The following is a 22,687-nucleotide window of genomic DNA, read 5'->3' on the forward strand; positions in this document are numbered from 1 at the left end:
TTGTACCAGGTCGATAGGTAATTATGAAGTCAAACTCGGCAAAGAATAGTGCCCAACGGAGTTGTCTAGAGGATTCGGCTTTTGCGGTTTTCAAATATTGCAGGTTTCGGTGATCCGTAATCACAGTCACGGTGTGTCGGGCCCCCAGCAGATAATGCCGCCAAGCCTTAAAGGCAGACTTGATAGCCAGAAGTTCCTTGTCAGTAATCGTGTAATTGATTTCAGGAGGCGAGAATTTGCGGGACCAAAATGCCACGGGATGCAACTGATTGGTTATCGGGTCCTTTTGTGATAGAACTGCCCCCATGGCAAGGCTTGAAGCATCAGTTTCCACGATGTAGGGGAGTTCGGGGCGAGGGTGTTTTAAGATTGGTGCAGAGATAAATTTAATCTTCAAATCCTGGAAAGCTTGTTCCGCCTCGGTAGACCATTCAAAACGTTTGTTTTTCTTTAACAAGGCAGTGATGGGCTGGACTATTCGAGAGAATTCGGGGATAAACCTGCGGTAAAAGTTAGCGAAGCCTAACATGCTTTGCACACCTTTTACGGAGGATGGTGATGGCCATTTGAGAACTGCATCGACCTTCTTTGAATCCATACGCACTCCGCCAGGTGATAATATGAATCCCAAGAATTCAACTTCAGTCACGTTGAAAACACATTTTTCCAATTTAGCGAAAAGTTTGTGTTGACGCAATCTTTCGAGGACCATTTTCACGTGTTTCCGATGTTCAGATTCCGATGAAGAATAAACGAGGATGTCGTCAATGTAAACAACAACACACACATCTATGAGCTCTCTGAGGACATCGTTCATAAAATATTGAAAGGCGGCCGGGGCATTGCAAAGTCCGAAGGGCATGACCTGATATTCAAATAGCCCATACTTGGTGCGGAAGGCCGTCTTCCATTCATCGCCCTCTTTTACTCGTACCAAGTGGTAAGCTCCTCTAAGATCCAGCTTTGTATATATGCATGCTTTTCTGACTTGGTCCAGGAGTTCAGGGATCAAAGGTAATGGATATCTATTCTTAACGGTGATCTGGTTCAGGGAGCGATAATCTATACAAGTTCTAAGGTCTCCTTCCTTTTTTGGAACGAAGAACAAAGCTGAAGAAGCAGGGGACTTGGAAGGACGAATAAACCCATTTGCCAGGTATTGATCCAGGTATTGTCGAAGGTGAAGGTTCTCAGGCTCGGTGAGGGCATAAATTCTACTACAAGGAGGAGTAGATCCAGGTATCAAGTCTATCTGGCAGTCATAAGACCTATGAGGAGGTAGAGAGTTAGCCTGATCCTTCCGGAAAACATCTTGGTATTCTAGGTATTCGGGAGGTAACTGGGGAGTCTCTGAAGAAATTGCTGCCAGTGCAACACCAGGTGGAGGGTGACAAGTAGAGACACATTCTGGAAACTGGACCGTTCTTGCTCGCCAATCGATCAGAGGATTGTGTTTCTCTAACCAAGGTATTCCTAGAATAATCTGAAACTGAGGGGCCTTGATCACATCGAACACGATCTTCTCATGGTGTCCATCTTGACTTACTAGCGTCACTTCTTGAGTGGTATGCGTTACTGGCCCGGAGGCTATCTCCGTACCATCCACCGTAGTAATGACGTCCTTTACAGCCTTGGGACAAAGAGTTAGATTCATCCTCAAAACCATTTCATGATCCACATAATTGCCGATGGCACCGCTGTCGACGTAAGCTTCAATTGCATGTAATCGATCCGGATTATCAGGGCTAATGAGGACCATAGGTATCACGAAATGCGAGGTCACGGAACTGGTTTTCAAGCTCGGCAAGAGGACCTCTATTCTTGTCGGGCGAGGTCGTTTCCCTGCTCAGAGTTTGTAACTTTGGTAACTGCAGCTTCTACTGCCTTCTTGGCAGGTTTCACCGGACAGTCTCGAAGAAAGTGCCCTGAGTTTCCGCAATAGAGGCATAATTGCAACTGTTTTCTCCTTTCCCGCTCCTTTTGTGTTAGAGGACCTTTCAGACCCCCTATTTGCATGGGCTTCCCGGAGTCTACTCCTTTGGAAGGAGTTGGCGGTTTGGAAAATACTCGAGCATCAAACTTGGAACGATCGGCCTTCCTGTTCTGCAGTCTGTGATCTATTTGAACGACTAAGTCTATATAGTCCGAACAATCTTGTGGGGGATTCACTACTTGGGCTAACACATCTTTGAGCTCTCCACGTAGACCTCTATAAAACAGCGTAATCCTTTTGTCCTCAGGCCATTGAGTTTCCACTATCAGTCTGTTGAAAGACGCAATATAAGCCAAAAGGTCTTGATTACCTTGTCGCAACGAAAGAAGCTCATTGTCCAAGGCCTGCCCCTGTGAATGTCTTGCGAACAGTTTTTCCAAACTGAGCTGAAAAGCTTGAAAATCATGGAGGACCGGATCATCTTGATTTACTAAAGGGATCGACCAGTCTGCCGCATTGCCACTAAGGTACGAAAGCACGAAAGCTACTTTAGCTTGATCAGTTGGAAAGGCTGCTGGCCGGCATAAGAAATGCAACCGGCACTGATGGATAAATACTGCAAACCTCTTTGGGTCACCAGAAAATCGTTCGGGCGGAGCCAGAGGTACATTCCCAGGTAGGTTGATCTGCACTGGATTCATAGAGGATGTAGAAGGAAGATTTCCCCCAGATGCGGGTAACGGGGTCTGTCCGGCTTGTGACTGTAGCAATTGTCTAGCGAGATCATCTGTTCGCTCCTTGGAAATAATCAGTTCCCTTCTTAGAGCGTTCGTTTCCTGACGGGCTGCATGCACTTCTGCCCTTAGTTCCCCAAGTAACTGGGCTAGCTGGTCGGTATCCGAGGTTTCCATAGCGCCTGGACGGGAGTTTTGCGGTAGGCTTTGCGTTCTGTAACGCTCACCTGATTCCCGTAGAGGCGCCGGTCTTGACTGGGCGTATACCGTATCTTCAAAGGTGATGTGTAACACACGGCTGGCTCTTTGGGCTGGACCTCTGTGCACTGTATGTCTGACTCGAAGGGTAAGATGTCTGCAGATAGAAAATATGGGATTAATGAACTGGGTTATTAAATGTCTCTCTCTTCTTCCCTTTCTCTTCTCCTGTAGAACCCCGAAGGTTAACGCTCTCACCTTAGGTAAGTGAACGCCGTGCTCTCCATCTGCCTCGGGGCAGGGTGCTGTAACCAGTTTCTTCACTGGATAAGGGGAGGAGGCCTCTTGACTTCAGAGGACTGCTGTCCGTCGTTTACTGCACGAACGGTAAGTTTCGAGTAATTCTAATGTCTTTAAAGTCTTTAGTAATGATGTCTCTTGTTTTGCAGGGTTCCGGCGATGGTGGATGACGGGCTGAAGTGAGTTGAAGATGGAGCCCGTGTGATGAATAGAAGCGCCTGGAAGCACGTAAGTAAGCGCTTGTTGCCTGCTTCACGATGCGCTCTAACTGTCTTTTTATTTTGCAGGTACAAGTTCGGAGCGGCTGCAGGGTGCCGGAATACCCACTGGGTTAGATGTGGAAAGGAGTAATGGCACGTGAGTATTAAAGTTCCCCAATGTCTTTAAACGCACCTTGTTTTGTCTTTCAGATGCGGGATGCAGCGCCGAAGGCCTCCGGAGCGTGCAAAGAGTTGGTAAGCTTTTGTCTTTCAGATGCCGGAATGCAGTGTGAAGACCTCTGGAGCGCACGAAGAGTAGGTAAGCCTTTGTCTTTCAGATGTCGGAATGCAGCGCGAGGCGTTGGTGACAGCCGATGGACCAGGTAAGTGAAGAGCTGTCACTGAAGACCGTAATGCTAACCTGTTCTTTCTTGTCTTTATAGGTGTTGCTGAAGACTGGATTCAGGATGGTAAGCCTTTTTCCTTAGGCCCAGGATCAGATGCAGAAGACACGATGAGCGTTCTGCTGCAGAGGATGCAGAATAACGCAAAGCAAGATTCATCCATCGGGTGTGGTTTAAATAGCCTCCTGTAGTGCTTAGGTGTCTCCTTCCACAGCCACGCCTAGGTAAGAAAAGAGTTCCTGCTTTCCAGAAGAGTTCCAGTGTTCTGAACCTAGGGAGTGGCTCCTGCCCCACCCAACAGGAAAAGTAGTTCCAAACAGAAGAGGATCAGAGGCTCAACTGGCAGGCAAGTAAGCAGCATGGTCTGCTGCAGGTAAGTCCACCCAAGCATTATGAGCCCGGCGCTTCCAGCGCTGGGACTGGGCATATTTATGAGCCTGGTGCCACTGGCGCCAGGACTGGGTCCAAAAGGTCCCAATTGGGACTGGTTGGCACTCGGAACCTGGGTTATGGATCTGCTTCCAAGGGAGTTGGGAAAACCCTGACCTTTTGGAAGCAGAGATCATGACAGAGAGTCCCGGCGACACTGCACCGTAGCAGCGGAAATCGCAGCTGCGAGCCCCAGCAAGCTCAAGGCGAGCGACGACAGCAAGTGCCACCCACACAGCAGACGAATCGGGGCAATTCGACCCCATAACGTACAAGCCCACAACAACCCTGGTAACAGATACCCCCCGAGATCTGAACGAAGGAAATAGAAGCCAGCCCAAGCTGCTATCGCCAAACACCAAGCCCTCACTCTCCAAGCCCAGCCGAGGGAAGAGGACAAGCACTGGGCCCCTCCAGTGAGGGCACGAGTCACTCCGACGCCGAGGCGGAGAGGTGGAAAATATCCCGCGGGACTGCACCGGAGCCATAGGCGAGTACAGCCGAGGCCCTCTATACATTTGAGGTGAGCCAAGACGCGAGCTACCCCAACGCTGAGGTGAGAAGAGCGAAGGCCCAAACAACTCTGCACCGGAACCGCGTAAATCGCCTTGTGCAAGCCCAAGGTGAGCCACGGCCACAGGGGGCCACCCACGCAGCACGCTAGCCGGGCCTACCTGACCGCATAACACACAGGCCCACAAAACTAGGAGAGCAGACACCATCTGCTGGCCGACCAAAAGGAAATAGAAGCTGGGCTCAAACCCCCCACCGCCAAACACTGAGCCCACATACTCGAAGCGACCAGCGTGGGGCACAATGACACGGGTGGGCAAAAACCACAGCACACGAGGCTGGCCCACCACCAGGGCTAGAAGGACACGGGCCTATTGCCCCACCACGCACAAAACCCCCACCAAATAATCAGGAAGTGCAACACAGGCTGATCCACCATATGAACTAAGGCCCTGGTTCCAAATCCGGGCTATACTTCAGATTCCAAGGCCACTGAGCCGCACCCCATAGTGATCCGAGAAAACTTCACCATGTCCTCCTCCAGGAGCAAGGGGAAGACAACAACAATGGACACATTTATTACAAGCAAAACACAGGCTCTAGCCCAACCCCCAAACTCTGCAGCAGAAACCCCACAAGCAAAGGAAGGGGAAGGCAAGGACACCCAAGTACTGGATGCCATTGCTGCACTTGGCACATTTATAGACTCTAAAATTGACGAAGTGAAGGCTGACATGCAGCTTATGCGCCAGGATGCCCGAAATCTTACCGAGAGGGTGACTAATATAGAAACAACCCTCCAAGAAACAACGGATGACACCACAGATCTAAAAGCCAGGATGGTTGAACTAGAAAGGAAGGTGGTCACGCTGGAAGCAAGATCAGAAGAGGCAGAAGGGCGTGCCAGATGCAGTAACGTCATGATACTTGGAGTACCAGAAGGAACTGAAGGCTCGAACCCAATGGCCTACATAGAATCTCTGATACAGCAGGACAGGAAATTGGAGCAGAAAAACTAACACAGGGATTTGCGGTGTAAAGGGCACATAGATCCCTTCAAAAGAAACCACCGCCAGGCTCACATCCCACATCCCACAGCCCTATAATCGCTAAAATCCTCAATTTCCAAGACCGGAAAACCATACTGAAACACTCCAGAGAGGGAGAAATCATAGAACGTGATAACTCCAAGATCACCATTTACCCCGATTACACTCCCACAGTACAGAGAGCTAGAAATTCATTTGTACCAATCAAGGCTAGGCTCAGACAACTGAATCTAAAATATATGCTACTTTACCCATCGCGACTGAAAGTGATCTTTAAAGGTCGTGCGATATTCCTGGAAACACCAGCTGCTGCCACCATGTGGATGGAGCACAATAACCTGGCAGATGGAAGAGACGCACTCGCTCAAGTATCCCAAGGTGGGCATTGAGAAACTCAGAAGATACGTGACCATGACTATCTCCGCACATCTGCAACTAACGAAACACAATGACAAGCCAAGAACACCATAAACAATCAAGACAGCAAGACGGATATGGCCCTCGCTCGGCCTCCCAACTGAGCACAGAGCACAAACCCACGAACAGATAAGCACAGGCCCGTTGCCAGTATGACCCCACTTGCGCCCGAAACCCGGGATGGGTCTAGGCAGCGCGAGAGCGCCTGAGCACCGCAGAAGAAATGCAGTTGCTGGGTGCACCAGTTTTAGTTAAGTTCTTTGTTCTGTTAGTTACACTGTCTTCGAACCACAGATAACAGGAGGGACGGAGGGCATGATAACCCTGAGACCTAAAACCAACAAGAACGGGGAACCTAGGGAGGGGCCCATGCTTTGGAAGCGTCGGCTGCCCCGAGGCTACAACAGGGGCCTGAACAGCAAAACCACCAAACCCCGATTTGGCAACACAACTTAGGGTGATGACGTGGAATGTGAGGGGGATGGGGTCATATCTACAGAGGAACCGGATCCACTCCTACCACTCCTACCTGCGAAGGAAGAAAGTCTCGATTGCAATGCTTCAGGAAACACACCTCAACAAAGAAGCCATGGCCAAAATGTCGGAAAACTGGGGGAGGAAGAGGAGCGCCATACTCCAAATATGCACGTGGAGTATACACATGGGTGAACCCAAACACACCATTCCAATTACTGGGCTCGGAAGCTGACAAAGAGGGCAGGTACTTAATAATGTGGGGCACAATCGTGCACATCACAGTATGCTTGGTGAACTCCTATTTTCCTCACCATGGCATACCCACGCACCCAAACTATTGTGTGCCAAAATAGCACACCACAGGGAAGGAACCTTCATTTGGGGGGCGGACTTCAATTGTGTCAGGGACGGAGCTTCCGACAGGTCCGACCCGCCGCAACAACCTAGCAATGCCGCCTCACTATCCCTAAATACCACGACTAAACACCTGAACTTGGTAGATGTCTGGAGAGAGCTGCACCCTGAGGAGCGATGCTACTCTTACTACTCATCACCCCACAAATTACATACGAGAATAGACTATCTGTTCATAGACAGGGAATAATTACCCCTGACAGAATCGGCACTCTACCTCGGTAGATCGATATCTGACCATTCCCCCCTGCTCATGCAATGGAAACCCAGGGGACCCAGACCACCGATCCCGATGTGGCGAATGCCCACCACAGCACTCACGGACCAACCGTTCATAGAAGATCTTGGTAACAAGCTGGAGGAATACATAAACATCAACAAAGTCACAGTGAGCAGTTGGAGCACACTATGGGAAGCCATGAAAGTGATGACATGAGGAGAAATGATAGCAGGAGCTGGAGGGATCCGAAAACAACTGAGATGAGAGCTAGAGGAAAAGGAAGAGGAAATAAAACACCTGGAAGCCAACACCAGCATTACTGCAGAGGATGAAGCGAAACTGAAGGAAATCAGGACCAGCTGCCAATCAGCCTGGGAAAGATTATCCAAATTTGACTTCACAACACATACCGCCAGGGCACACAAGGAAGCAGACAAACCAGGAAGACTACTGGCCTGGCTGTGTAAGCAAGAACATCCGAGACACCTACCAACCGAGATCGTAGATGAAAACGGAGTAACAAACAAGACGCAATACGAGATCAATAACACTTTCGCGGAATTCTACTGCAAACTAAATGCCCTTTATACACAGGTGCCCAGAGAGGAAATTAAGGCCACACTGGAAGAAATAGGATTCCCGAAACTGAATACCGAACAAAGGGATGCACTCGAGGAAGAAATCACCACAGAAGACGTGACGGAAGCAATCAGATCACTCGCCACATGCAAATCCCCTGGTAGCGACGGACTCCCGCCGGAGTTCTATAAGACTTACGAAACAACCCTGACCCCGATACTACATGAGGTATTCCTAGAAGCATACGAGACAGTAACCTTACCTTGCAGCATGAAGGAAACGATCATAATCCCCATGCTCAAACCAAACAAGCCAGCAAACGAATGCAATTCCTACTGACCACTGGCGATGTTAAATTATGACATCAAGATCTTAACCACCATACTGGCCAAGAGACTCGCAAAGGTGGTGGGAACCCTAATCCACGGAGATCAAAATGGTTTAGTCCCGGGACGCAACACCACAGCCAACCTAAGGAGGCTCCAGCACGTCATGGCGCAGACTCTGGAAAGGGACGAAGACCTAGCAGTACTTTGGCTCCACGCCATCAAGGCCTTCGACTCCATATTTTGGGAATGGCTAATTGAAGTCCTGAGGGAATTCGGCTTTGGCGAGAGCTTTGTGAGATGGGTCAAGGTACTATACAGCGCACCTGTGGCTAGGGTGAAGACTGGGGCCATAGTGTCAAAACCCTGGGCGATACAGAGGGGCATCACGCAGGGTTGCCCACTATCACCGATGTTATGCATCCTAGAGCTTGAACCGATAGCTGTCTCCTTCAGAAAACAGTTCTTTGACGCAGGAATAAAGGTGGGCAACGAATACAGCATCATTTCACTGTACGCTGATGATGTCCTTTTATACTTAAAAGACCCACAAACAAATGCTAAGGCTGCACTAGACGTACTAGACAACTATGCACGCTATTCAGGGATACGATTCAGCAAGCAGAAGTCCTGCGCATTCCCACTGGCCAGAGAGTCCAGAGAAGCAGACCTACCCGAGGTCAGAATCAAGTGGCAACCTGAAATGTTCCGCTACCTGGGCGTCAACATGAAACACACCTGAGCTTACCCACGAATGCAATACCGAGGTTGTAATGAGAGGGCTACGAAAATCCATGTAATTCTGGTCCAAGCTCCCACTCTCGATGATGGGCAGAGCAGCCATCACAAAAATGATAATCCTCCCGAGATTCTTGTACTACTTTACAAACATCTGTCACTACATCCGACCACCCTTCTTCAAGAGACTTGAGTCACTGCTCAAAGACTTCTTATGGGCCCGACCAGGCACAAACTACCCCTACCAATTCTCATGTTGCCATATAAAGAAGGAGGGATACAACTCCCCGACCTCCAGAAGTACTATCTTGCTGCACAACTCAGCCATGTGACGAGATGGCTGCCGGACGAACCAACAACCGAAACTGAATTACTGCGACAGCTACTGTCCCCGTTGTTCCCCAGGAAGTGCTATGGAACCCATGGATCAATCCCCAGGGCATCCCCATGATTGTAAAATTAGGCAGGCTAATTTGGTCCAGAACCAGCTCGATGCTACAGCTAAATCACCCATACTCACCCAATAACCCTATACTGACTGACGCATGCCAAACCCTCAACGACCTACCCACAATGAGGAGCTGGGAAAGGGCAGGGATCTACACCTGGGGGGATATGTTTAATGAGGGCACCGTCAGAGACTTTGAATCACTACATACAGTGGAAGGGCTTCCGAAAGGCCAGTTCCTCTGGTACCAACGAAACAAACACATTGCGATAAGGAAATGGAACTCATGGCCCGAGGAACCAACACCAGACCCCCTGCTGCAGGAAATCCACAATCTCGCCGATGGCTGGAAACCGGTACCCTGACTGTACAGCCTGTTGGCAGACAGGCCCAACCCACGCAGTACAACACTGAAAGAAAAGTGGGGGAGATATCTTGAAGTGACATTGACAGAAGAAGAGTGGGGAAGGGCACTACTCTACCCCAAAGAGGTGTCCAGGAACGTCTGGTTCAAACAAATACAACTAAATGTCCTATATAGAACCTACATGACCCCGCAGAGAGTATCCAACTTCAACAAGCAAGCCACCTCAATATGCCCCTGGTGTGGAGACGACAACGCTGATATGATCCATATGTTCTGGACCTGTCGCAAGACGATGGGCTTCTGGGCCAAAATAAAGCAAACCTGCAGGGAAGCCGGGATACTCAGGTACGAATGGATACCGAAAGAGTACCTACTTTGGACGCACCCTAGAGTAAGCAAGTTTAAGCACATTATAAAACTAATGGACATGTCGTGCATCCTTGCAAAGAGAACCATTGCAATGGCATGGAAATCACCTGGGGGCCCGAGATACGAAATCTGGATAAGGGAGATGGAGAGATGGACAGAAGCGGAAACCAGAGCCTGGCAAGAAGGATCCATGAGTGGAGAGGGAGACATAAACGACACGCTCAAATCATGGAAAGCACTCATAACGGACATGCACTTCTCAGCAGACCACAAACCTCCCTGAACCCACTCACTCCACCCAATGAGAGCGCGCAACTACACAACCAAAACACTGAACACACCCTCCATAGGACCCCTCCGGGTCGGAACTTACAAGCCCTGTCAACCCCCCGCCCATGAAGAGTGAAAAAGACATTACGCAGCTCAGTCCGGAGACAGACTGTTAATTGTTGTTTTATTGTTTGAATGTTAATCGCCAAGAGATAAAAGACATTATGCTATGACCAAGCACATTATATTTCTCAATTTAAATGTATGCTTTTAAACAAATGCCAATAAAAAAATAAAAAAATCAAATAAAAAAAATAATTGATGTAGAGGGATGGGCGTAGATGCCAACCCGATAAGAGTTATCCAATCCTCACACTATGTTACCATAGAGAGATATAGCACCTATACTTAAGTTTTCTTTATAACCAATAGAATTGCATGACAAACTGTTGAGTGTTACACATCAATGATGACAACGATTTACTATAACTACTGCTGTCTGAATGAAGAATTCGGAAGTTGAAGCGAGACGGGCGACCGCATCGCTGCTGATTTCCTATTGCTTCCCCATTTTTGTACTTGTCATTAAACAGACTTCCCCTAGCCAAACCATTGAGTTGTCCTTATTGATTGGTGTTGGAGTAAGAGAATCCCGCACCCCATTCTCCTCAGGGTGCAGCTATCTCGTCTTAAGGTACTCGAGGGTGAGCTCTGATCCTGTCAGAGGTCGCTCCGCCCTCTTGTACAATTGTTAAGAGGAGGCAGCCATGGTGGGACTGGAGAAGGAGCCAGGACACTGGCAGATATCCCAGAGGACTTGCAGGACCCAAATCAAGTGGGCAATTTCCTTGTTACAGGTCTGGGAGCCTCTGTGACAGAGAGCAGGCAGCAGGAGCTGCGACAAAGCCCGAAGAAGAAAGGACACCACCCGCGCCCGTGAAGTTGCCGGCATACAAAGGGAAACACACGGCAAGCGAGCGGTGCTCGCATTGGTGGACTTCCTGGCTTCAGAAGCAGAGAGGAAGCAGCGTGAGCCGCCAAGAGGAGACCCAGGAAGCCGGTGAGTGCCGAGGAGGGCACTCGAATACAAACAGCTCCTAGTGGACCACAAATAAGTAACGGTCCTTGAAAATCAAGCAAAACAAATGCATATTGAATACTGAACTGAATGGAAACCTAAAAGTAAGCAGAACAAATGCCTATTGAATACCATATTCAATGGGAACTTAAAATTAAGCAACATGATTGCATACTGAATAACGAATTGACTGATACCTTGAAATTAAGCATATTAAACACTGAATGGATTAAAATGGAATAAAACTTTATAGGCAAAGTAAGTAACAGAGGATTGCCCAAGTGGCCATGTGAAAGTGAATTATAGAAAAGGGCATAAGAGTGACAGAGCGTCATACCAAGGTGGGGAATGAACAAAAAAAACAAAGTGAACCTTTTAAGAGTGAATGCAGTACGGCACGTCCAAAGACTGGTAAGAGGTGTGTGACACGTGATGGGAGAGCCACAAGGCTGACAAAGAAAAGCCAGAGGAGTGTAAATCAGCACATAAAAGCCAAGAAGAGGCCAATAAAGAGGAACTAAGTGAACGTGACTTGCAGCACAGTAGCAAGTACCAAAGAACCTGTGTGGGCTGAACGGTCCAGGGATCCCGGTTGCGCAACCTGTGATGGGTGGACCGTGTGGTCTGACAACTGCGCCTAGACCAGTGAGCCCTGAATGCTGAAAACCAAGAACATTGTGTTGGTGAAGTTAAAGCCTTGGGGAAGGGAACCCTGAGACATGAGGAGCTACATATGTGGTCTTGACAATGGAGTCTCAAGACCTTTTGTTTTTCAACTGTGTTGCTTGGAACTTGGGGAAGGGAACCCAGAGGATTGTTTTGAACTGTATTGCCTTGAACTTCAGAAAGGTAATCTTGAGACTTTTGTGCAACTATCTTACACTGGGGGAAGGGGAGCTGAAAGAGAGCTGGAAGCTGAAAGAAGCTCAGAATTTTGAGTTAAACACGATTTGTTTTATTATTGACATCCCTAGACATTGTTTACATTTAGTTGCGAGGGCAAGTATGGGTTTTGGACACAAACAGACTTTAAAGCTGAACTCTTTGACTCAGACTTTCCGTAGTTTCATTCAGGTAGGGAAATTCCACCTTAGCATAGGACAAGTTAGGCCTTCTACCATCCTAACATTTGATTTAATATGGTATTTTATTTTGAGCTCTAAGTCTGTTGTCTGTGTCTTGCTTCATGATGCCTTCACAGGTAGTAGAGTCGCACAGCAACAGTCAATACCCACAAGTTATACATCCACCACTGCTACAATAAATACTGAAAGCATTCAAACTCCAGCTGTGAAAGTGGCAACTGGTCTTTCCAAAGTCATCTCTGGTTTAGCTGTTTCTGCTACATTAGTGCCTCCAACCCGAATCCTCAGTTCCCTAAGATTAGAGTCTATTACAAGTGGGGATGTATCCCATGTTCCCTTGTTGCAACAGACCCGCATATATGTCCAAGCAGGGGTCTGTTCAGGTGCCAGCTAAACAGACGGCTGCTAAATCTGTGATAGAAGGTGCAGATGTTTTTTGAGGGAGGTTTGGATTTGCAGCTCTCAGCAGGAGGCGAGGGGTAGCAGAGCAATGCCCGATTGCCCATGTAATATGAGTAGGACGTTTCTCAGCCTACCACTCCGAATGCATCTTCCACCCCTTCCACCTCTTTGGCCCATGCTTTTAATGATGGTGAGGATGATGATGAAGATGATGATGATGATCAGGATATTGACTACCCTGCCTCTTCTCATAAGAGAAGCCTGTGAGAGTTTTTCATGGCTATAAGCACTAATACTGAGTCCAACCCCAGCAGTGGCCCAGAGGGAGTGTTGGAGGAACAAACACAGCCAGAAAGGGCACCCACTTCTACCATTCTACCACTACCCCTCACAGGTTATGATTGTAGACATACCACCAGGAGGAAGCAATCATCCTGTCTACACTCTTGTTGACACACCTTAGAAATCATGAGTTGGTAATTGTGAAAAACAATCAAGAACAGCACCTACCAGACCATCATAGCAACCAGTACCACCTTTTGAACCTGTGCGCCTTGCAGAGCACCATGTCCCTTCTTCTACGGCCTCTGCTCAACAGCCAAGACACATACATGAGCCCAGATACTTACGGTTTACTCAGGGTCAAGAGCAGCATTTTACCACCTGCATTTGGTGCAGAAAGGTTGTACCCCATGGGAAGGCAGGAACAATTTTGGGCACATCATCATTGCCAGGGCATATAAAGCAACATCATGCACAAGAGTGGGAAAAGCATACAGCCATAGCACCAGGTACCAATGAACACTCAGCAGCATGCTGGCACTGCCCTGCATGTTGAAAACAGAACTGGGAGTTGTGGCAGTCCCACAGCAAAGTAGTGTGTCTGACAGGTCCACCAGCAGCACCCAAAAAAGTAGATGTAGAGGTACAATGTGTATGTGCCAGCCTAGCCTCAGAGAGTCATTTGAGAGAAGTCAGAAATATAATTGTAACCATCCACGAGTACAACTGTTCAATGATACCTTGGCGATAATGCTGACAGTAGACCTTCTGCCATGCACATTTGTTGAAAACAAAGGTTTCAGTGAGCTGATGGCAGGTGCTGATGCCCAATGCGGTTTCTCTATTTGAACATGTACACAATTTATTTCTTTATAGCCCATAGTTTTCCAACTAGATGGAAGAAGACTAGCCTGTATAGCAGGGGTTTTATTTCCAGTGTCTAACTGTGCACAGATTGTTTAACCCTGAAGCACTACAGGTATTCTGTAATTGGTTTTCTCTCCAGGACAAAACATGGTATCTGATTGATCTCCCCTCCTGTATTTAGACAAGTTTACAGATGACATACTATCTTTAGAAATTGCTTGTTGATCCTCTTCCCCACTCATTTTTCAAGACACTATATGGATGACAAGTTCTTTATCCATACACATGTGGCACACAACTTCCACACACATGGCAAACACCTTGACTCATGAGATACTTCTTTCTCAGAAAAACCTAGATCTTTAAAATGAGAAGAACTTTCCTATGAACTTCTAGAAGTAGATCTCTACAAGCTGGAGGTAAAGATCTATATTTCTCCTCATGAATGGAACCATGTTTAGTTAGAGAGGAAGACGTACAGCCATTTCATCTTCTATCACTAAATCTGATAGTCTCCTCGAAAGGATCAGGGTTTTGCTCTTCTTCCACGCTCCAAGTATCACTGTCTTGCTCTTGCTGAAGAGGTTCAAGTTCCAGGCAATTAGTGTCTTTCTAAAGACAGTATAACATGGTAGTCTGGGATTTATCCCTTTTTGTTTTACACAGGGGTTCAAGGTTAGGGCAAAAACTCTCTTTCTCCATACTGGAAAAACCAGAGGGTGTTTCACAACCTTGTCCCCGGGTATCCCGTATTCAGGTGGCCAGGGAAAGGCCAACGCTTTTGGATCCTGACCCTGGGAGTGGACAAGTGAGGGAGGATCACCTGGGTAGGGGGTCCTCGGGGAGTGTGAGAGAAGCACCTGATGATATGATACGATAAGTCCTTTATAGCGCACCTGTACACATGTGTTTCTAGGTGCGACAAGAGAGGGAGGGTACGGAGGGAGGACAAGACAAACAATCTTACTAGGCCTTGTGTCAAGTGCTGCAATGCAAAGTGCAGGGGAAGGGGATGTGGAAATGCAAGGGGGGAGGGAAAGTGCAATCAGGGCAACATTGGTCTGAGTAAGTGCAGCCAGACAGCATGCATCTGAGTAAGTGCAAGGAGGCGGGGGACTGTAGAGGATTACAGTTAGAGCCCCTAGTGCATGACAGGCCCAGAGGTAGTGCTGGGGAGACAGGCCAAGAGGAGCCAGGTACCCAGTGAGACTCTGAGGGTAACCAAGCAACCAGTCGGCACAACGGACAGGTAGGCCAGTAAGGGAGGGAGGAAGAGAAAGCAGAGGTGAACGGAAGGTTTTGACCTGTTTCCGGAACTTCAGGTGGTCTGACTCAAGTTTGAAAGGGGCGGGGAGGCCGTTTCAGAGGGAGGCACCTTCAGAGGAAAGTGATCTACCCCCTACTCTCTGCCTGGAGAATCGTCTGACCCTCAGAGAGTTGGAGGGATCAGAGCAAAGGCCTCGAGTAGGAAGGTATTTAGGAAGAGAGTATTGAATGCAGTGCGATACCCGGCCTCAGAAAGCCTTGTGACGATGCAGAGGGTCTTGAACTTGATCCTTGAGGCCGCCGGGAGCCAGCGGAGAGATTTCAGGGCTGGAGAGAAACGTTCCTTGGGCTTGAGGACAAGGATAAGTCTTGCAGTCCTGTTCTGGATTAGTTGCAGGGGGTGGAGTGTAGAGGAAGGTAAATTGAGAAAGAGGCTGTTACAGTAGTCCAACCTGGAGAGAACCAGGGCTCTGGAGACAATGAGCGTCTGGGGGAAAGTAAGAAAAGGAAGAGTACCTCTGAGGAGGTGCAGCTAGTAGTGGGCCTTTCTGGAAAGGTCTGTGATGTGAGGAGAGTGGAGTCGAAGATGACACCAAGGTTTTTTGCCTTACGGGAAGGCGAAGGATGAGGGCCCATGGAAGGTGGCAAGAGTGAGAGAGGGAAAGCGAGAACAGGGGTCCCGATGAGAAGGATCTCCATTTTACTGGCATTAAGGCAGAGATTGTTGGAGGCGCACCAATCCTGAATTGCAGATAGACCATCTGGAATGTGCGAGAGAGGAGAGGAGGCTGTAGGGAGCTAGAAAGTGAGCTGCGTGTCATCTGCATAACACTGAAAGTTAGAGCAGAAGGTGGAGATAAGGTGGGCCAGAGGGGCCACGTAGAGATTGAAGAACCAGGGTGAGAGGTTAGAGGCCTAGGGAACACCACATGTGGAGAGAGAGGTGGGGGAGAGAAAGGATCCAGATCGGACCTCGGAGGGTCGGTCCAAGAGGAAAGAGGTCAGACACTCCAGGGTCTGATCTGTGATGCCAGGTTCTCACAGAGTCGGTTCATCTGGATGGGGTGATTGACTATGTCGAAAGCAGAGGAAAGGTCAAAGAGGAGAGAAGATGAGGACAGAAGGGGTGCTGGTGTCGAGATTGGAGAGCAGATCCTCATAGGTGTTCAGGAGAGCAGTTTCCATACCTCTGTCTGCTCAGTGGTGGTCATGGAGACAGCCAACAGTTTCAGTGTGGAGAGTAAGATGGGAGATGGCCAGCTTTTCCAGGAGGTTGCCCACGAAAAGAGTTATAGAGATCAGGCGATAGTTAGCCAGACAGGTAGAATCGGCAGAAGGCTTTTTAAGGAGGGGGTGCACAAAGGAGAGAAAGGGAAAGCACCAGTTGCGAAAGAGTGATTGCAGAAATTGGCCAAGGCTGGGGCAGGGTGTCAATGTGGTCCTTGATGGTTCTGGAGGAGCAGAGGATCACCTGTTTAGATGACACTTTCATAGATGTGACTTGCCTAGAGACATCGTCACGTGTTATCAGAGAGAAAGAGGAGAACAGAGGAGGAGAGGGAGAGGCGGCTGGTGGTGGCCCGTGAGTGGTAGAGGGAGAGGAGGAGGAGTGAGCGGACAGGATGTCCTGAGTTTTAGTAGGGAATTGAGAAGCCAGAGCCGTACAGAGGGCCTGGGAGGGATCAGGAGAGGTGGAGACTGCAGAAGGATTGGCCAACTCCTTGCAGATTTTAACAAGTTCGGATGTGCTGTTAGAGGCCGCAGAAACGCAGGCTTGGATGTGGACTCTCTTCGTGGACAGGACACAGAGTCTGTATTGCCTTTGGAGCAGGCAGCAAGCCTGTTTGTCAGAGGCTGCACCCGAGGCCATCCACTTCCTCTCAGCCACCCTGCACTTGCGTTTCAGGGCGGTGAGGTCAGAGTCATACCAAGAGTTGCACTTGGAGGTAGGCATCAGACAGATTCTCATGGTAGGGGCAAGGACGTCAAATGTTAGAGATGGCAAGATGCAGATTAGAGAGGACTGTGTTAGGGTATGAGTTGCCCACAGCAGTAGGATGAGCAGAGAAGGTGGATGCAAAAGCATCAATTTACACATGCTTCATGGGCCGGATGACCGAGAAGGTAGGTGGTAGTGCTGGGGTGGGCTTTGCCTGGGAGACAGAGAGTGTCAGGTGAGAGGAAAGAAGAAAGTTGTCACTCCAAGACACAGGGGTAGTGAGAGGGTTAGCGAGAGGGATGTCTGAGGAGATGAGAACATCCAAGGTATGTCCAGCAATTTTAGTCAGACCAGAGGGTAGAATGGAGAGTGAGAGAGAGTCGCAGAGGTTGTGAAAGAGCCCCGTGGAGGGATGAGAAGCATGAAGGTCTCCGAGGAGGAGAAGTGGAGAGGTAGAGGCAAGGAGAGATGTGGAGAGGTCAGCCCACTCTAAAAGGAAGAGGGCAGCCTGGCAAGGTAGCCTATAGATGGTGACCACAGTCGAAGAGCGGCCAGGCGAGATAAAGAGCCTGCAGACCAGGCATTCAAAGGAGGAGTAGGCCTGTGTAGGAATAACAAAGGCAGGGACCCACTCCAGAAAGAGGAGAGCTACTATTCTCTGGGTCGGTTGGTTCTGGGCACGGAGAGGGTCTTGTCAGGGAGGACCTCTGTGACAGAGGTGGCCATGACCCTTGTCTCAGTGAGATCGAGGACATCCAGGTCATGCTCTTCGAGGAGGTGGCAGATGTCAGAGGAGTATTTGACAGTAGAGCGAGAGTTGAAAGTGGCAACATGGAGCAGGTTGCCACATTTGCAAGATTTCCGGGGAGGGGTTACAGACTTGAGGTCCACCCGGCAGAAGTGGTAGCAGTGCCCAGGAATGGGCAGAGTTGATAGCAGGTAGTAGCAAGCCAGCCAGAGAGAAGAAGTAAAGTGCCAGAGAGGAGGCAGAGGAAGGAGGTGGTGGAGGGGCTAGAGAGGTGCTCGTAGGAGTAGCGGGAGAAGTAAGGAAGTTGATAAGACTCGGGAGACACCTTTCAAAAGGTTGGAGATTGGGCAGAGGGCCCTGGACCAAGACAGTGCCATTCAAGTAGACATAAATGATGGTCTTCGAGGAATGGAGGAAGGCCAAGAGGTCCCCCGCCCCCACCGAGTTCCTCCATTAATGGGAGAGGAGGAGATAGGAGAGAGATCCAAGACCATATGAGGGGTCCATAGGCCCAGTGAGAGAATGACAAAGAGGATGTCAGTGAGAGTCTGTCTGGGGGAAGCACTGATGTAGGTATCAGCAATAGGGAGGCTGGAGTTGACAATCAGGGTGTCCCTCTTGAACATCTTCCTTCCAGACTTAGTGAGAGGGATAGGATAGGAGATAGAGTAGCAGTTAGAGAAGATGGGTGAAACAGAGAGCACTATAGAGGGTGTGAAGGAGGAAAGTGGGAAGAGAAGGGCGCGAGAGAAGAAAGAGAGATGCAGAGCCCAGCGCAACCATTGCAGGATGCACGGGGAGGACACAACAATAGGGAAGACACAATAGGGAAACACAGGAGGGGCAAACAAGTGACTTACAACAGTACAACAGCCTCCTTGTGGGGTGGGAGGACTAGAGAGTGTGAAAGAGCCTAATGGGATGCACAGGGGGGTCTCACACAGTAGGGGGTGCACAGAAGGAACAGACAGGTACACTCAGCAGGACATAGAGGCACCTGTCATGACCCTTGCCCCTGGCCCTCACTGGCAAGACAGCCTTCCAGTTAGGGCCAGGTCAAAGGCCTTAAAACCTCATCCAAGACTCTCTTGGAGTCAGTACTGGCGCCTTTGGCGCCAGGCTCATAACCATCATGAAGACCAACATTAGAATGGGACTATTTACTTGGGACTATTTAACTTGGGGGGGTTCAGCCAACATGGAGGCACACACATAGCTCAGTTACAAGGAACTGAGCTATGCGGTCTAGTCTTTTGGGTGTGGCAGGCTTGGGACTACTTTACCTGGACTGCTTTGGGTGTGTCAGGCCTGGTACGATTTTACCTGGACTACTTTAGCTGAGACTATTTAAACCGCAAATTTTATTTGCTGTGGGCAGCGTAACGCTCACCGTGTCCAGTTCTTGATGCCAGTTTACCTGAAACCAAGGACCTGCAGAGAGAGAAAGAACACTACAAAACTTACCTGGAACAGTATCCTATCTTCAATCCATCGCTGACTTCAGTTCCACTCACCTGAAGGTACGAACTCCATCATCCGGCAACGCATGCATCCTGGAATACCATAACCTGGAAAGAGGAGAAAGAAAGACAGCATTAGTAAGTGTTTACTCACGTTTCCTCCCGAATGAAGAAAGCCACACAATTCTTACCTGGCTAGTCATCTCCTGGTCAGTATCATTGCTGGAACATTACGGCGCTCGGCGCGGAACATCGCAACCTGCAAGGAGAGAAAAGACACAGGTTAGCAATATAAAAGGCGAAACAGCGCCACGCATCGCGCATTACTCACTGGACAGCATCGCGCACACCGCGCTTTCACCTACCGGCCCATGCTCATCTTCAAACTGCATGACAACACCAAAATACCTTTCCATACCTAAAAGGAAAGAAGCAATACATTATTATTCGAACTAAGAGGAACATAAGAACTGCATATAAAGACTGTAAAGCAGCAAACCTATGGAGTCGCAGCAGGCCTGGATTCCCACAGGGGGGCTTGCACCAGTGAAGTAACTTGGTTGCTGCTCGCCCCCCACATCTACGCGCCCCTGCCACGAGGAGCAGGACGGAGAATCCACCTTTTACAATATTAAGTTGAGGAGAAAGCCCAAAGGGGAGGAAGGGGTTGAGGCCAAGGGAGGTGGGAAAACATAAAGACAATCTGGTATTGAATCCAGCTCTCCTATATTGCAGACCCATCTTTAACCAGAGGCCTTACCAAGGGACCGGGAGAGGGTTCGAGAGTGCAAATCATCCAACCAGGGCTGGGTGGCGTCCCCGTGGATACCAGGTGAGCGTAACACACCTGGAGAGAGCCTAAAAGGACACAGATAACTGTACCACAGTTACCACAATGCAAAACACCCAGATTAAACTTTCCTAAAAGGGGCAAAAAGTCCTAGTTTTTAAATACAGCAGCAATGCAAACACCCAGACTCAACTTCCCTAAAAGGGGGCAAAAGGCCTTGTTTTTAAACACAGCAGCAATGCAAACACCCAGATTCAACTTTCCTAAAGGGGGTGGGAGGGTGAGTCTAGTTTTTAAACGCAGCAGCAATGCAAACACCCAGATTCAACATAGTGAGACATGGTATCCCCCCTTTTCCACAACCCATCTAACACCTATCACTGCTTATTCTATAGTAAACTACAGCTCCCATAATTCCTCCCCATTTTACATTGACAACACTACTGAGCCGAGGAAGATGCGGAATGAGACAAGAAAGATTACCAGTTCTGACTTGCAATGGCTCTGTCTCTGTAATAATGCCAGGCAAAGTCAGGCACGTAATCCTAACTATACACACCCGTCACTTGTTAACACTCCCTGTCGGGATAAAGGTGGCACGCACAGGCACACTGCGAGGCTGGGTACGAGAAGGAAAAGCTCTCTCTGGGCTGATGTGAGCCAGGCTATGGAAGTTGGAAGGCCAAGAGGCTGATAGGCAGTTGCAAAGATCGAGAAAGAGCCAGGTGAGAATTCCACACTTTCAGGAAGCTGTAAGCGTTCCAAGACTGAAACCGAGTGAGCGGAAGAGAGAAACCTTCAAGGTGCTTGGAAGCAGCCTGCGACCCTCTCGGGTGCACGGCAGAGTTGGGGATGAGCAGATGAGGCATTGGTAACGGCCTTGACTGTTGCATGAAGAACGTTGATGAAAGAAGACCAATTAACACGACCAGTGAGTTATCGAAGGCAACAAAAGCCTGGTTTGTGTTAAAAACAAAAGTAACTGTAACCCAAAAGTTGAAGGTTGTGCGTGTGCCAATAAAACGCGTAATGGAAAGGACCATTGCTCAATTGTAAAAGGAATGGATACAGAGTAACAGAGTGGCCCTGCAAGCCAAAATCACACATTCGAAAGTCTCTGTGAAATGTGCTGAGTTGAAGTGCATTACAACGGGAACCAAAGTCAAGAAAGTAACTGCGATCCCGAAAGAAAGTTGAATGAGTTAAAAGCAAAGTATATGAACTTTGAAAGAGGCCAAGAGGGCAAAGTATTTGAACATAGCAAGAGGCTAAGAAGGCAAAGCAAAGAGAAAGAAATCCCAACAAGCCAACAGGGCAAAGTAAGAGAAAGAAATACCAAGAAGTATTGGTGTTGCATATGGACTATGAAAGATGCCAAGAGGGTAAACTAAAGAGATTAAGAAACTACAAGTGCCAAGAGGCATTGGTGTTGCAAGATGAGGAAGATTGTGGATTATAGAATTGTTTAAAGAGACGTTGAAGTGGTCATGCAGAGGTCTACGCAAAATCCTTGCAATTTCAAAAGTCTTCAACACTGAAAAGACACCTAAGACAAAACGTGAGGAAGGGAACCCCCACGAAGAGAAAGACAGGCTCGAGCCTGGCAGAGGGACGGCTGCATAGAACGGTGTGATAAAGTGAAAGGTGAAAGACAGGCTCGAGCCCGGCAGAGTTAAGCCTATTCAGAAATGTGAGAAATGCAGAAAGTGAATGTGAAAAGAGAGGCAGGCTTGAACAGGGCGGAGGGAAGACTGTGTTGAATTGTGGGCAAGTGAAGGTCAAAACTAGAACTATGTATTTATGACAAGGTGGACGAAGCCTAGGGAAGTGATTGAAATACCAGAAGCATGAAGCCCAAGCTTGAACTTTTGAATTGTACCAGTAAGCCAAAGTGTGCAATACTGACAGAACTGTGCAATCCACCAATACTTTTAAAGAAACTCTCTAGACCCTGTGGTGCTGAACGTGGGGAAGTGAGTTGTTACTTAAGCCATTATGACATTTCTTTTGAGACACTATTTTCCTTTTGTATTCCTTTAACACATTTGTAATTTTGAGAAGGTTAGTTTAGCCTTTTTATTTTGTCGAGACTGGCTTGGACTTGTTTGTTATTTGTTTAATGGCAGAGACTATTCCCATTCTGGAGTTAGGCCAATTAGGATTTCTACCAACCCAACCAAAATACCAAATAAGGGTTTTTGAAAAATGTATCCATTTTGTCTGTGTCTACAACTACTTGATACCATGCCTTCCTTACAATACCACATAATGTGATGTTATGGTAATCTTTCTGTTTGATCTTACTAGAAGACGTTTCATAAACTTCACAGATAGAAAAAAAAAATTCTAGGGTCACTCAAAGCATTTGCAGGCGGATTTCTCTGC

Source organism: Ambystoma mexicanum, chromosome 1p (assembly GCF_040938575.1).
Source record: "Ambystoma mexicanum isolate Mex_15411 chromosome 1p, UKY_AmexF1_1, whole genome shotgun sequence".
In the NCBI taxonomy this organism is placed as follows: Eukaryota; Metazoa; Chordata; class Amphibia; order Caudata; family Ambystomatidae; genus Ambystoma; species Ambystoma mexicanum.